A 12,513-nucleotide genomic window follows, 5' to 3' on the forward strand; every position below is an offset into this window, starting at 1 on the left:
ACTGCAGGACTTTCTGAATTTGAAGACTGCTTTATTTTACTTATTCATGTTACTTTCAATGGAGAAACATTGTTGTCTATATTTTTATACATGGTAGACCATCTTTCTCATCTTTACCACTCAGTGTCACTTTAGAGACTGACCATGGGATTTTTCTTCCCTTGGATCCTCAGAATGGTGAGCAGGGAATGCAGATGGGAAAAACAGAAGACACACCTTTAAGAGAAGACAGGCTTTCCTAATGGTAAGACGTATGACTTTGATAGGTCAGCTTCAGAAACTGCAGGTTTTCAAAATAAGTATGATCAGTAAGTTAAGCAATGATCTCACAGAGATATAGGGAAGATCGAAGTCTTAGATAGGACTTTGTGCTAAGGAATCTGTACATTTCTGTGATTTATCATTTGATTTGCAGCACTTTGGTTAACACAGAAGGTACATTCGATTCCTGTAATTTTAGGTTCCTAAGTTTTGTCCAAATGCATATTTTTGCAAGAAAAGAAAAAGATCCTCGGCAGTGTTATATTATGGCTTTTGGCTGAAATCTCATGCCTAAAATGTGCAACTGAAATATGGCTTTATGGAGGAGCTCCAAGTTTTTCAGAATTATGTACTGTTTGAGAGGGGTCAACCACAGAACTGCACATCTCTGCAGTGTCCTCAAACACTCTGAATTGCTGAGGTCTGCAAAACCAATTTGGAAACCTTCAGAATGGGAGGTCCTTTTGGCTTTCTATCCCCAAGCTGCTCTCCAGCAGAATAGGAACCAGGAAACACTATGCACTTACTCAGAGCCACCAGGTTAGAAATTCACTGGCATTAGAAAAAGGAAGGCCCTGGAGAACTGTCAACTGGTGAAACTCCTCCTTGATGCCCTGAAGCCTCCATAAAACTGCAAAATATTGCAGGTGAGAACTCAGCATTTTTTTTTCAGCCAGAGACACTAAGCTGAAGCTCAGAAACAGGAAGGAAATTGCTTAATAAGACACAGTGACTTTGTTCCAAGATTAGTACTAAATTCTAAGTTGCTTGACTCATTTGGTGCTTGAGGAATTGTAGAATCCCAGGATGAGACAGAACTTCAGAGGTCATCATTTCACCACCATTACCCCAACTGGATATTAGTAGGTTTCCAGGGAAAGGGAGTTTCCTGAACAAGTAAGTTTATGAATCAGTGCCTACTATATTAGAGATCCGTAATGTCTTTGTGCAAAGTTCTGAAAAGTCTAGCATAAAAGATTTTTGTTTTGTTTTTATTACAGTATAACTGGAGTATAATTGCTTTACAATGTTGTGTTAGTTTCTGCTCTACAACAAAGAGCATCAGCTACTTGTACACATATATTCCCTCCCTCTTGAGCCTGCCTCCCACCCCATCCCCATCCCAACCCTAGGTCATCACCGAGCACCGAGTTGATCTCCCTGTGCTATATAACAACTTCACAGCAGCTGTCCATTTCACACACAGTAGTGTGTATGTGTCAACGCTACTCCCCCAATTCATCCCCCTCTTCCCTTCTCCTCCTGTGTCCACCTGTGTGCTGTCCACTCCTGCATCTTTATCTCTGTCCTGCAAATAGGTCTATCTGTACCATTTTTTAAAACAGGCTACATATAAATACATTTGATTTTAATTGTTTCCCTAGCTCATTTGACTGCAGAGCCGTTTTCCTCCAGGCCACCTATTGACATACTGGGAAACACTTGGACTTTGCACAATACGCTTTGGAAATGCTGGCTTTGGCTGTTCTCACCGGATACTTAGTCCTTCTACCAGCTGGGTTACCATGAAGTGTCCAGATAGTGTCTACAGCAATGAGGCTCTCATCAAACCATAAGTTTATCAAGCAGATGATCATAATATGTTCCCAGTCGGGTTTCCTGTGCATGAAAACAAGGGCTTAATAATTACATGACTATTGCTCCCACAGGCATCCCTGCCACAGCTTTCAACAATTCCAGTCGTCAGAATGTCAGCCCTAACATTTGGCTCCAATTGACTTGCTGCAAGCCTGGTTCTCCTCAACGGGATCTCTCTATGCAGACGATAGCCTTGCAAAGATTTCAAGATGTTGATCATAACTCTCTTTCTCTCAGAAGCCTGAACTTCTTTTTGTTAACCACTCCTTGGTTCTTTTTCCGTTTCTCACACAGAATGGTTTCAAGTCTCTTCACCAGTTTGGCCACTGATTTCAGTTAAAACCACGGGCTTTTATGCTATGAGACAAATTTAGGTTCAAATTTTTAGTTGTTATGCTTGGTACAATAGATGCATGAGATTCTCAAAACATTTCTGACCTTTGTTAATCTCATTTTTTTAAACCTAATAAGAGGTATTTATCTCATATCTATCTCTTAAAATCAATCCCATAAAGCTTTGTTGATAAATAAACTACAGGGCATGTATGACCTATAATATAGTACTCGGTGTATTTTAGCCTTGACACCTTTATTCCCAGAACCACACTAATTGATAGGAATCTAGCCCAAAGCAGCATCATTTCAGCCAATCTTGTGAACATTTGGTTAACAAGTAGAAATAGAAGGCGATACTACGGGAGGTGACTGTCCCTCTGTTTCTGACCACTCTCAGAGGACTGAGCTTCAGCTCTTCCTCATGTTGCCAAGTTACAGATGACTCTTCTCTCTCTGGTCCTGCTCCCCTCTGTTCTTTACAGGTGTTTCTGAGAGCACTCCTCAATAAACCACCCGCATGCAAGTCTCCGGTGACATTCTGCTTTTGAGGGACTCCATCAATGACACAGAAGCAACATGTGGATTTGGGAGGAGGGAAAAGTACCTGAGATCTTGATATGTGAAAGAGCAATGAGCTAGGAAATTTCAAGTCATAAATGCAATGTGCCCTCACTTCATACTCTTGAGGTGGAGAAATCTGAGCACATATGTGTTCACTTGTATGGGAAAGTTATGGTTGGGTGAGAGCCTCATCGCTGTAGACACTATTGGGACATTATGTGGTAGCCTGGCTGGCAGAGGAGCTAAGTATCCAGTGAGGAGAGCCGAAGCCAGCATTTCCAAGCTGTACTCTGCAAAGTACAAGTGTTTCCCAGTTACAAGCTACATCTCTGTCACTTGGATTTAATTCAGCTTCTAGTTGGACAGGGAATTCTTTTCTTCTCTTTAAGGATGTACACATTTTATAAAGTTCTGGCTGGTGAGAAGACATAAGAAATGAGTGAGCACTAGTTTAAACCTGTTGGACCAGTCTTATTTTTTCCTTCTGGGTCTCAGTTTCCCAGCAACACAGTGGAAAAACTTGAACCAGATAATCTCTGAAGGGTTGTGTGGACTCTGTCCTTAAACCATTCTATTTCTTTTCCAGAACTTCATCAATTATTCTCCTATCCCTTGAATGGAAGTTTGAGAGCAACTGACAGGTAATTATAGTGAAACAACTGCAGGGTAATTCCATTGCTTGGTTTTGAAGACACAATAGTAAGAGTGATAGAAAAACTAGAAGTCTGTGAAGATTTCCGTCTAAGTGGCTAGACATCCAATTAAATGAACAATACGAAAGGGTAGTGGGTAATAAAGTCCAGGATGCTATAGGAGCACAATAGAGGGAACTCAGAAACACAAAGAAGTGAAGACAGGTTTTTCAAGAGAAATGTCCTTTAAACTAAGGCTTGAAAAATGAGCCACAACAGATAAAGAGTTTCCATACAAAATAGTTGCAAAATCCTAGAGGCTTGTATATACTTGACTAATTCAAGCAACTAAAAAAGGCAACCCTTGTAAAAAGATTCTACATATGCTGAAGATTATGAAAATAAATAATATGTATTTTAAAAAGAAAGGTCATCTTATATCTTATCACCAAACTTAAATAGTCTATGCCATAATTTGTATATGTGAATTGGCATATCTGCATAATCTAGAGGTTTTCAAGAAAAATAAATTCTTGGGCCTCACCCCAGCCCCACTGAATCAGAATCTTTTTGGTTGGGGGTCCAAGAATCTGGGTTTCAATTATCTCTTTGGGTAATTCTTATGTAAACTAGAGTTAAGGTGGAGTTTTGACTCATGTTTATTCAATCCATTCAGATGTGTTGGTGATAAATTAGGCTGTATCAATGGCAGGGTTTCATGCAAAATGTATTGGGATGCTTGGTGATAGTTATAACAGAGACAAAGAACTTGTCTGCATCAAAATTGACATTTCCTCAGCCACCCAAGGTAGAGAATGATGCCATCTAGTTGCTTTTTGAGTAAAGTTTCTTGGGTTGTGGATATTTTCAATGCAAAATACACTGTTCTATTTCATTTCAAAGTATTGAACATAGCCTTCTGAGATATCTGACTCAAATCCTGGTATTTGAAGTTGCTTACATAAAGACACAGAAAATCAAACACCCAGTCTTGAATATTTGATGTTCAGAAGCCTGCCTTTTATCCAGAACTCCAAATCCTCTTGCAACGTCCCTAAAATTTGTGTACAAAACATGAGCTCATTCGGATCTAAAATATGGCTCTCTAGAGAGCATGATGTTTATAGAATTTTGGGATATCAATTATAAGACAAAGACACTTTTCTCTCTGCAACCAGCCAACAATAGCCCTGTTTCTCCATAAATATCATTGGGGAGGTGGCGGTTGGTCAGATAGGATCTGGTTGGTGCTGCCATGTGAAATACCTTTTATGTGTCAGTTTTTAAAGAAATGGGATAATTTAGCATCACCCTAATATCCTACATTAGCATGCTGAAACCCAGGCCCAGATAAGAAAAACTGCCCTTCATTGCTAAGAGTCATGTTAGCACCTCTTTAGGGCAGTAAAGGAAAAGATAAATGATAATGGTAGGGAAAAAAACAATTTCCATAGTGCTTTCAGTCATGACTAAAGGCCAGTGTGTGAGGCAGAGGCTTTTATTGAGAGATCATAACATATAATGCATCATAAACCCAACAACCATCAAGAGGGACAAATGGCATGTAAGAAAGAAAACCCTTCCTTGGTAAGACACTTGGTGAGTGCACCTGGGGAATCCTAGGATAATTCAAGTGCTAACTTGGTGCACTGAATTTATAACACAGAGCAATCTCCATCTCAAATGTTATTGTTTTATTTACAGTCTGAACTAATGGCTCCACCATGTTGCTCCTCTGAGTTCATGTGACAATCAAATACTTAGAGGGAAAATAAAGCATGTTCTAGGACTTCTGATAAGGCTCCCAAAAGAAGGAAATTGTGAAGTAAAGAGCTCTAGATAAGAATGTTTCTCTCTACAAAAACTGATTTGGGTCTTCATAGTTCTTATACCTGAATTCAGCTCCAGAACTTTTTAGTGTAACTATACTAAGTAAGGTGCTCAGAACAACTGAGACATCCCTCATGCGGCAGACTCTACTCTCTAGAGAGGGCTTCCCTGGTAGCTCAGTGGTAATGAGCCCTCCTGCCAATGCAGGAGACGTGGGTTCGATCCCTGGGTCGGGAAGATCCCATAGAGAAGGAAATGGCAAACCACTCCAGTATTCTTGCCTGAAAAATCCTGTGGGCAGAGGAGTCTGGTGAGTTACAGTCCATGGGACTGCAAGGGTCAAACACAACTTAGTGACTAAACAATTCTCATCAGAAGGCAATTTTGGTTTTAAATAGCAAATATTTTTCTTCGCTATGCATCCATAGGTAATTTATTCTTATACTTGTCAGCTGGCCTTATTTTAGAGCAATTGAATATTAATATTGGTCTTCACCAAATTATATTAGAAGTATTAAGATCGCACTTATCATGACATAAATACCTTGGTTTTCCTTAGAGCATGTAGCATCATGCTTGGGACACAGAGAACTCTAATTATTCTCATTTTCTTTATGCTAAATCACATCCCTGGATCACAACACATGAAAACCCATCTGAGTTCTGAGGAAAGGTTCCAAAGCACCCACTTGAGCTGGAGTTTTGACTCATGTTTACGTAATGCATCAGATGTGTTTGTGATGAATTAAGCTGTTAGCAATGGCAAGATTTTATGCAAAGTACATTGGGATGCTCAATGATGGTTATAAGAGGGACAGAGAACCTCTGGCTGTTCCTGGTACCAAAACTGACTTTTCTTCCGCCACCTCTGGCAGAGTATGAAGTCATCTAGTTGCCTGCAGAGTAAAATTTCTTGGGTTGTGAAGAAATTCTGTCTATGGATGTTTTTAATGAAAATGATTTGACCTGGTAAAGCAGAGAGTGTACCACGGTGTTTACCAGGGTCACCTGGAGTCTGATCCCAGCTCTCTACTAACTGCCCGCATGAGCTTAGGAACTTCTTCCCCTCACTAATCTTTGTTGTATTGATCTGTGTAAAGTGATAAAAGTAAGTGATCTCTAAGGTCCTTTCAGCACTAAAGTTTAAAGATCTCTGTCAATTTTGAAGTCACCTGTTTTGGGTTTCACCATTTTTACACCTAATTTTGCTGTCTCTTGTGAGGCACAGGAAACTAAGTCTTGTAAATGTAGTGTGATGGGTGTTTGAATTTCCCACTAATAATACTATTCATCAAATTTAGGTTGTGTTAATATAACAATGAGAATAGAAAAATGCTAATTTTAATGCCTTATAATAAAGAATGCTGATGAGCTAATAGAGAGGAAGGTGCATGAATATGAAAGATTTAATATGAGATAGAACAAGCTTGTGATGAGTGTGGCATAAAGAAAATCAAAGAGCTGGAGGGGTCAGAAAAGGAGATTGCTTCCTCTAGTGGGGATTGGGGTGGCTTAATGGAAGCATTTTAATTGACACTTGAAAGTTCAAGTAGGAGACCTTCCAGAGTTTTGACTGATACATAAAATGTGATGAAACAGCATGAAGGATATAAAACTAGAAGTGAAAGTTAAGGCTGGATTATGAAAGGAAACCCAGGCCAGTTCAGGTCTCTGGAGTTTTTAAACTATTAGTTATCAACCCTGGCTGTACATAAAAATCACCTGGGGAACATTTAAAAATTATCTCCACTGGGGGCTCATCTTCAGAAATTTCGTTAATGGTCCATATTGAAGCCCAGGCATCAGTATTTTAATTTTTAACTCTCTAGATAAATGTAACATGCAAGCACAGGTAAGAATCAACCATATATGTATGGTGGGGCAATGGAAGGTGTAAGGCAGGTGAAGGATATAGCTACAGTAGCCTTGTAATGAGTTGGAGAGATTTGTGTCCTCAGGGCAATTGATGCATGAATTGCTTTTGGGAAGGGAGACCCCTCCTTTTTTAAAAGATGCCCTTTATAGTGGGAGTCATCTCTGGTTGACTCCAGGTATCGTAAGGAAAAAAGAGTCTTCTCTGCATGATTATGGGCTTCCCTTGTGCCTCAGCTGGTAAAGAATTCGCCTGCAATGTGGGAGACCTGGGTTCGGTCCCTGGTTTGGAAAGATACCCTGGAGAAGAGAAAGGCTACCCACTACAGTATTCTGGCCTGGAGAATTCCATGGACTGCATAGTCCATGAGGTCACAAAGAGTCAGACACCACTGAGACTCTTTCACTTTCACTGCATAATTGAGGAGAGAGGAAGACCAGAGAAAAGCTTGGCACTGCTTGGCAGGAAAGTTAGCCTAAAGAGATGGGTGTGGCCTAGATAGGGCCGGGGTGAGGAGACCCTTAGGAAAGGAGATGTATCTAATGGGTTTGTTCCAAGTGAAAAGCTGTTGCCATACTCCATGTCTCTTTCTCAGAACCTCATAAATCTTCAGTAAAATAGCTAAGAAATGAAAAATGCTGGCTGTAGTAGGACTTCTTGTGGAAACTCATGAAAGCCTAGATAGTTGAGATTTTCATGGTGCAAAAGAGCTACTGAGGACAGCTAGCACGTTATATTCCAGGTTCGAGAGCCATACAGAGCTAACTGGTATGCCTTAGAGAAGGTTCTCCAACATGACTAAGCCACAGACACGGTGAAGCAACTAATTATAAATGTAGATGCCTGGACTCAATGCCAAACTTCATGTTAACCTGGGTTTGGATGGTGAGGAAGCTGTACTTTTTAAGGTTTTTTTTTTTTGTTTTTTTTTTTTTAATTTTATTTGAAGTAGAGCCAATTAACAATGTTGTGATAGTTTCAGGTGGATAGCAAAGGAACTCAGTCATATATATACATGTATCCCTCAACTGCTGTCTCATCCAGGCTGCCAAATAACATTGAGCAGAGTTCCCCGTGCTATACGGTAGGACTTGTTGATTATCCATTTTAAATACATTGGAGTGTTTATGTCCACCCCAGACTCCCTAACTATCCCTTCCTCCCATTTCCGCCCCACCGCCCCAGCATAGGAACGTGTGTTTTTAGCCAGTTCCAAAGACTGAAACTGTGTCAGAGATCCTGAGTTTGGGCAAGACTTATATGGAAGACACATAAGAGAGTGGGAAGATACGGAGACAGGGAGGAAGAGAGACAGCTAGAACTGAGAAGTTCTTATCACAGTTTGAGAAAGAGGAAAAAATGCCTTTGATTTAGATAATTCTAGTGGGTTTATATGAAGAAAATAAGATAGCTAAAATAACTGCAGGTCATATGAAATAAACAAATATTTCCATGTGTCTAGGCCTGGCCAAAGACATCACAAAGCATCTTTTTTTTTTTTTTCTTTTCTATTTCTGCTATCCCCTGGGACAGATCGCTCTGGGCCTCACAGAGTTATGAATCAGAGAGTTCTGACATATGCAGCAAATAGAACATGCATTAGTCTTAAAATTAGGAGCTCTGTTCTGCGTGTCCATGATTTCATTCTTTATTCTGAGAATATTAGCCTCCTAATATAGAAGAGATGTGAAATTTTCATACACGTTTCACGGACTATCTTACAATGGATTCACCACTCATTTAGTCTTTTCTTCACCAATTCTACTCTGACTACCCAGGAGACAGATCACAGGAATGATTCCCTACTAGCTTGATTTCAGAATTATTAAGACTATCAATCATAGTGTCTTTGAGTGAGGAATTTTCATTTTAGGGTATATATATCCTCTGCAATTAAACAGAAATAAATGTGTGTGTGTGTGTGTGTGAGTTCCTCTAGCACTAGGGAGGGCGTCCATAAGATTTTCCAAGAAGACCACAATTTATTTATTATGAAGTGTCCCTGGTGTATAAGCAAAGTGTAAGTTGCTCAGCCATATCTGACTCTTTGTGACCCCATGGACTGTAGCTCACCAGGCTGCTCTGTCCATGGAACTCTCCAGGCCAGAATACTGGAGTGGGTAGCTGTTCCCTTCTCCATGGCAACTTCCCAACCCAGGGATCAAATCCAGGTCTCCCGAATTGCAGGCAGACTCTTTACCAGCTGAGCCACCAGGGAAGCCCAGTATACAAGAAAGAGCGCTGCTAAATTTAAGTACCGTCCCTGACACATGCATGAGTGTGACTTTGCAGGAGGTTGTCACTCCAAGTCTCATTTTTCTTCCACTCTGCACAGGGACATGAATTCAAATTATCCAATGCATTTAAATATGCCAATTAGAAAGCAACGGAATACAGGGGGTTCTTGTAACCCCAGAAGCAATCTTACATACACAGAGATGGAGCACCACAGCTGGATCCACCACAGATTCCATTAAAAAAAAAGAAAGCCATGAATGAGATAAATAATGATCTTTGTAACTGAAGAACCGTGTTCATATAAATTTAAGTACCATGCTCTCTAATTCACTCAACATCAGGATTACCATGAGTATAAATGGAAGACTTGCTTACATTTATAAATGTAAGTAAGTATAAATGTAAGACTTGCTTACACTGTAAGACAGTGCTTACAGCCACTGTCTGGTGGCTCAGACAGTAAAGAATCTGCCTGCAATGTGGGAGACCTGGGTTCAATCGCTGGGTTGGGAAGATCCCCTGGAGAAGGGCATGGCAATACACTGCAGTATTCTGGCCTGGAGAATCCCCATGGACAAAGGAGCCTGGCGGGCTACAGTCCAAGGGTTGCAAAGAGTTGGACATGACTGAGCCACTAAGCACTTAGGTGAAACTGATGACAGTGATGATAGCGACTCTTGTTTATTGAGTGCTCACCAGGTACAGGCACAGTTTTATTGAAGCCCACAATCCTATTAGGTGAATAAACTTATATCCATCATAGGAATGAAGAAGGAAGCCTGAGAGGGTTGAGTGAGTAAATGAAGGTCAGAGTCAGGGTTAGCAACTGGGGGAAAGAAGTTTGCATGAAAGCTGCTCTCACTTATCTTCAAAGACAGCCAAAGGAAAGAAAAGTTGAATTTCGTCTGTGTAACTCCATAGAGTAGCAGAACCATGATCAGGAGTGGCTTTGCCATGAGGCTATGAGTGTCCAGTTTTATTAGAAATATTCAGTGCAGGACAGGAATAGAAACACAGACATAGAGAATGGAAGAACGGACACGGGGTGGGGCAGGGAGATGGTGTAGGGGAAGGAGAGGATGGGACGAATTGAGAGTAACATTGACATATATATACCACCACGTGTAAAACAGACAGCTGGTGGGAGCCTGTTGTGTAGCCCAGGGAGCTCAGCTCAGGGCTCTGTGATGACCTAGACGGCTCTCCTGTCTAGACATTGCAGACAAGGTTCCTGAACCAGACGGAGGGATTAGGGTGGCCAATTGTAGGAGTCTCTTCCCGAAGTTGGAGCTGATATTTGCATGATAAAAATGGTCTGTTTCCTTGGTGATCACTGTAAACACCTCAGGGAAGAAATGGAATTGACAGGGACATTAGCCCCTTTGACTCAGATTTGATAGTTTGTCTTAAACAAAACCATAACCTGATTCCATCTCAGTTCTCTCCTGAGATACATGGTTGTTGTAACGTCTGTTGCTGACTTCAGAAACAGATGATGTTAGCCTGTGCCCCAGATTCCTTGGGAGGCTCACCTGAAAAGTGGTTGTTATTGACATTTTCATAGCTAGGAAAAGGCGAGCCCACTCATTTGGGAACTTACAGATGGCAAAATGACCCTTCCCCACAAAAGGCTGGGAGACTTGAATGAGATAATGTATGTAAAATGGCTAGACACGCTGTCTGGCACATAGTAAGTCTTCAGTAAATATTACTTGAATCCAGTTCAGTTCTAGTAGGCACAGAGATGTGCTCTCCCTGTCCCCTTTAAAGGAAGGTCAGGCTACCCAGGGACTGTGGATGGAGTTGGCAGAGAGCGTCCCACTGCCGGCAACCCCAAACCCATCTTGCCTGCAGAGAACTGCCTCACAGAAACTGCACCTGGGAGAGTCTACACCCAGAGACTGAGCAGGTGAGTAGTACGTCTTCCCGTTTTGGCTAATGTGAGACCCTCGGACAAGCTCCGCTCTGGCCTGGTGGAGACTTCTCCCTCTCTCAGTCCCACACTTCACACCTTCCTCCTCCTTTCACAGGCATCAATCCCCAAGAAGCACCTTGTATTCTAAACTCCACCTCAGTGTCTGCCCAGAGAACCCGACCTGCCACACCTGCCCACACCCCACAGACGTAGGTGTTAATTGAGAAGCTCCTCCTCATTCCAGCTTCTTGGAAGGTGTCACAAGATTTGTACAAAAATACAAATCTCTGGCATTTTGGGGGTATTTCTTGGATATTTGTTGGGTAATTCTTGGGTATTTCTTTTTTGGGTATTTCTTGGGTAATTCCTGGGTATTTCTTTGGGTAACTCTTAGGTATTTCTCTAGCGGTTGGTTGCCTTTGGTTTCAGCAGGGCAGCTGGGGCCACAAGGCCTGTAAGGGTCCTCTCAGCGCTGACACTGCAGGAGGTTTTATTTCCTCCATTCTATCCTCATCACACCCACTGGGAAACTTCCTTGGTGTCATATTTCCTATCTCGTGTTCTCAGGGCTTCCTGTGTCCACACAGAAAACCCTTCCACTGCACTGTCATTTAGCTTTCATGCAGCTGTCTTCTTTACTGGATGGAAACCTTTGGATTAAAGACGCTGTCTTTCATCTTAAAGTCACCTGTGGTACCCACAGCTGAGTCAGGAGCCTTGAAGGTATTTGATAAATGCATGCTCAGTAAATGAACCCATGAGGACACTGTCTGGGTTACTCTGACTGAGGAACACATGATGAATGGCACTCCATAACTCTCTTTCCAATTGTCCAGTCTTTTGGTAAACTATATCCTACTTCGTGAAGATCAACTTGTTTTCAAATTGCTGCAGGACACGGATATGTCTAAGTAACTGGTTCAGAAAACAAAGACATGGCATTGTATTTTAATCAACTGTCAAAATCAGGTGGTACAATTTGCCAAAACATCATCCCTTCCCCACCAAACATATCTTGCTTAAAATGTAATTGCTTTGTATTGATTTATTTTGTTTCCATGTAAGAAAGTAAGGATGACAGCTACCAAGAGACAAAAGGGCAAAGGGTGATGAAGTGATTGGTATGAGACAGACTGAAAGGTCGCAGGAAATTTGGGAAGGGAAAGGAGAATATACAGGCCAGGCGTTGTTTTAAGCTCTTAGCCTATATTTACCTTAATCATTGTATTTAGCAGACAAGAATACTGGGGCACAAACTGGCTAATGAT

The 12,513-nt window shown here is 41.3% G+C and overlaps 1 long non-coding RNA gene across 1 annotated transcript; it reads left to right on the plus strand.

The window, feature by feature from the left end:
- The first annotated feature begins 770 nt into the window (after positions 1-770).
- Positions 771-12,100, plus strand: LOC122431940. The gene is made up of 4 exons (XR_006266670.1): positions 771-908; positions 3,344-3,398; positions 11,101-11,239; positions 11,361-12,100. It is a non-coding gene; the product is annotated as an uncharacterized LOC122431940 (long non-coding RNA).
- The last annotated feature ends 413 nt before the right edge of the window (positions 12,101-12,513 follow it).

The sequence above is a fragment of the Cervus canadensis genome, chromosome 30 (genome assembly GCF_019320065.1).
Source record: "Cervus canadensis isolate Bull #8, Minnesota chromosome 30, ASM1932006v1, whole genome shotgun sequence".
Classification (NCBI taxonomy): domain Eukaryota; kingdom Metazoa; phylum Chordata; class Mammalia; order Artiodactyla; family Cervidae; genus Cervus; species Cervus canadensis.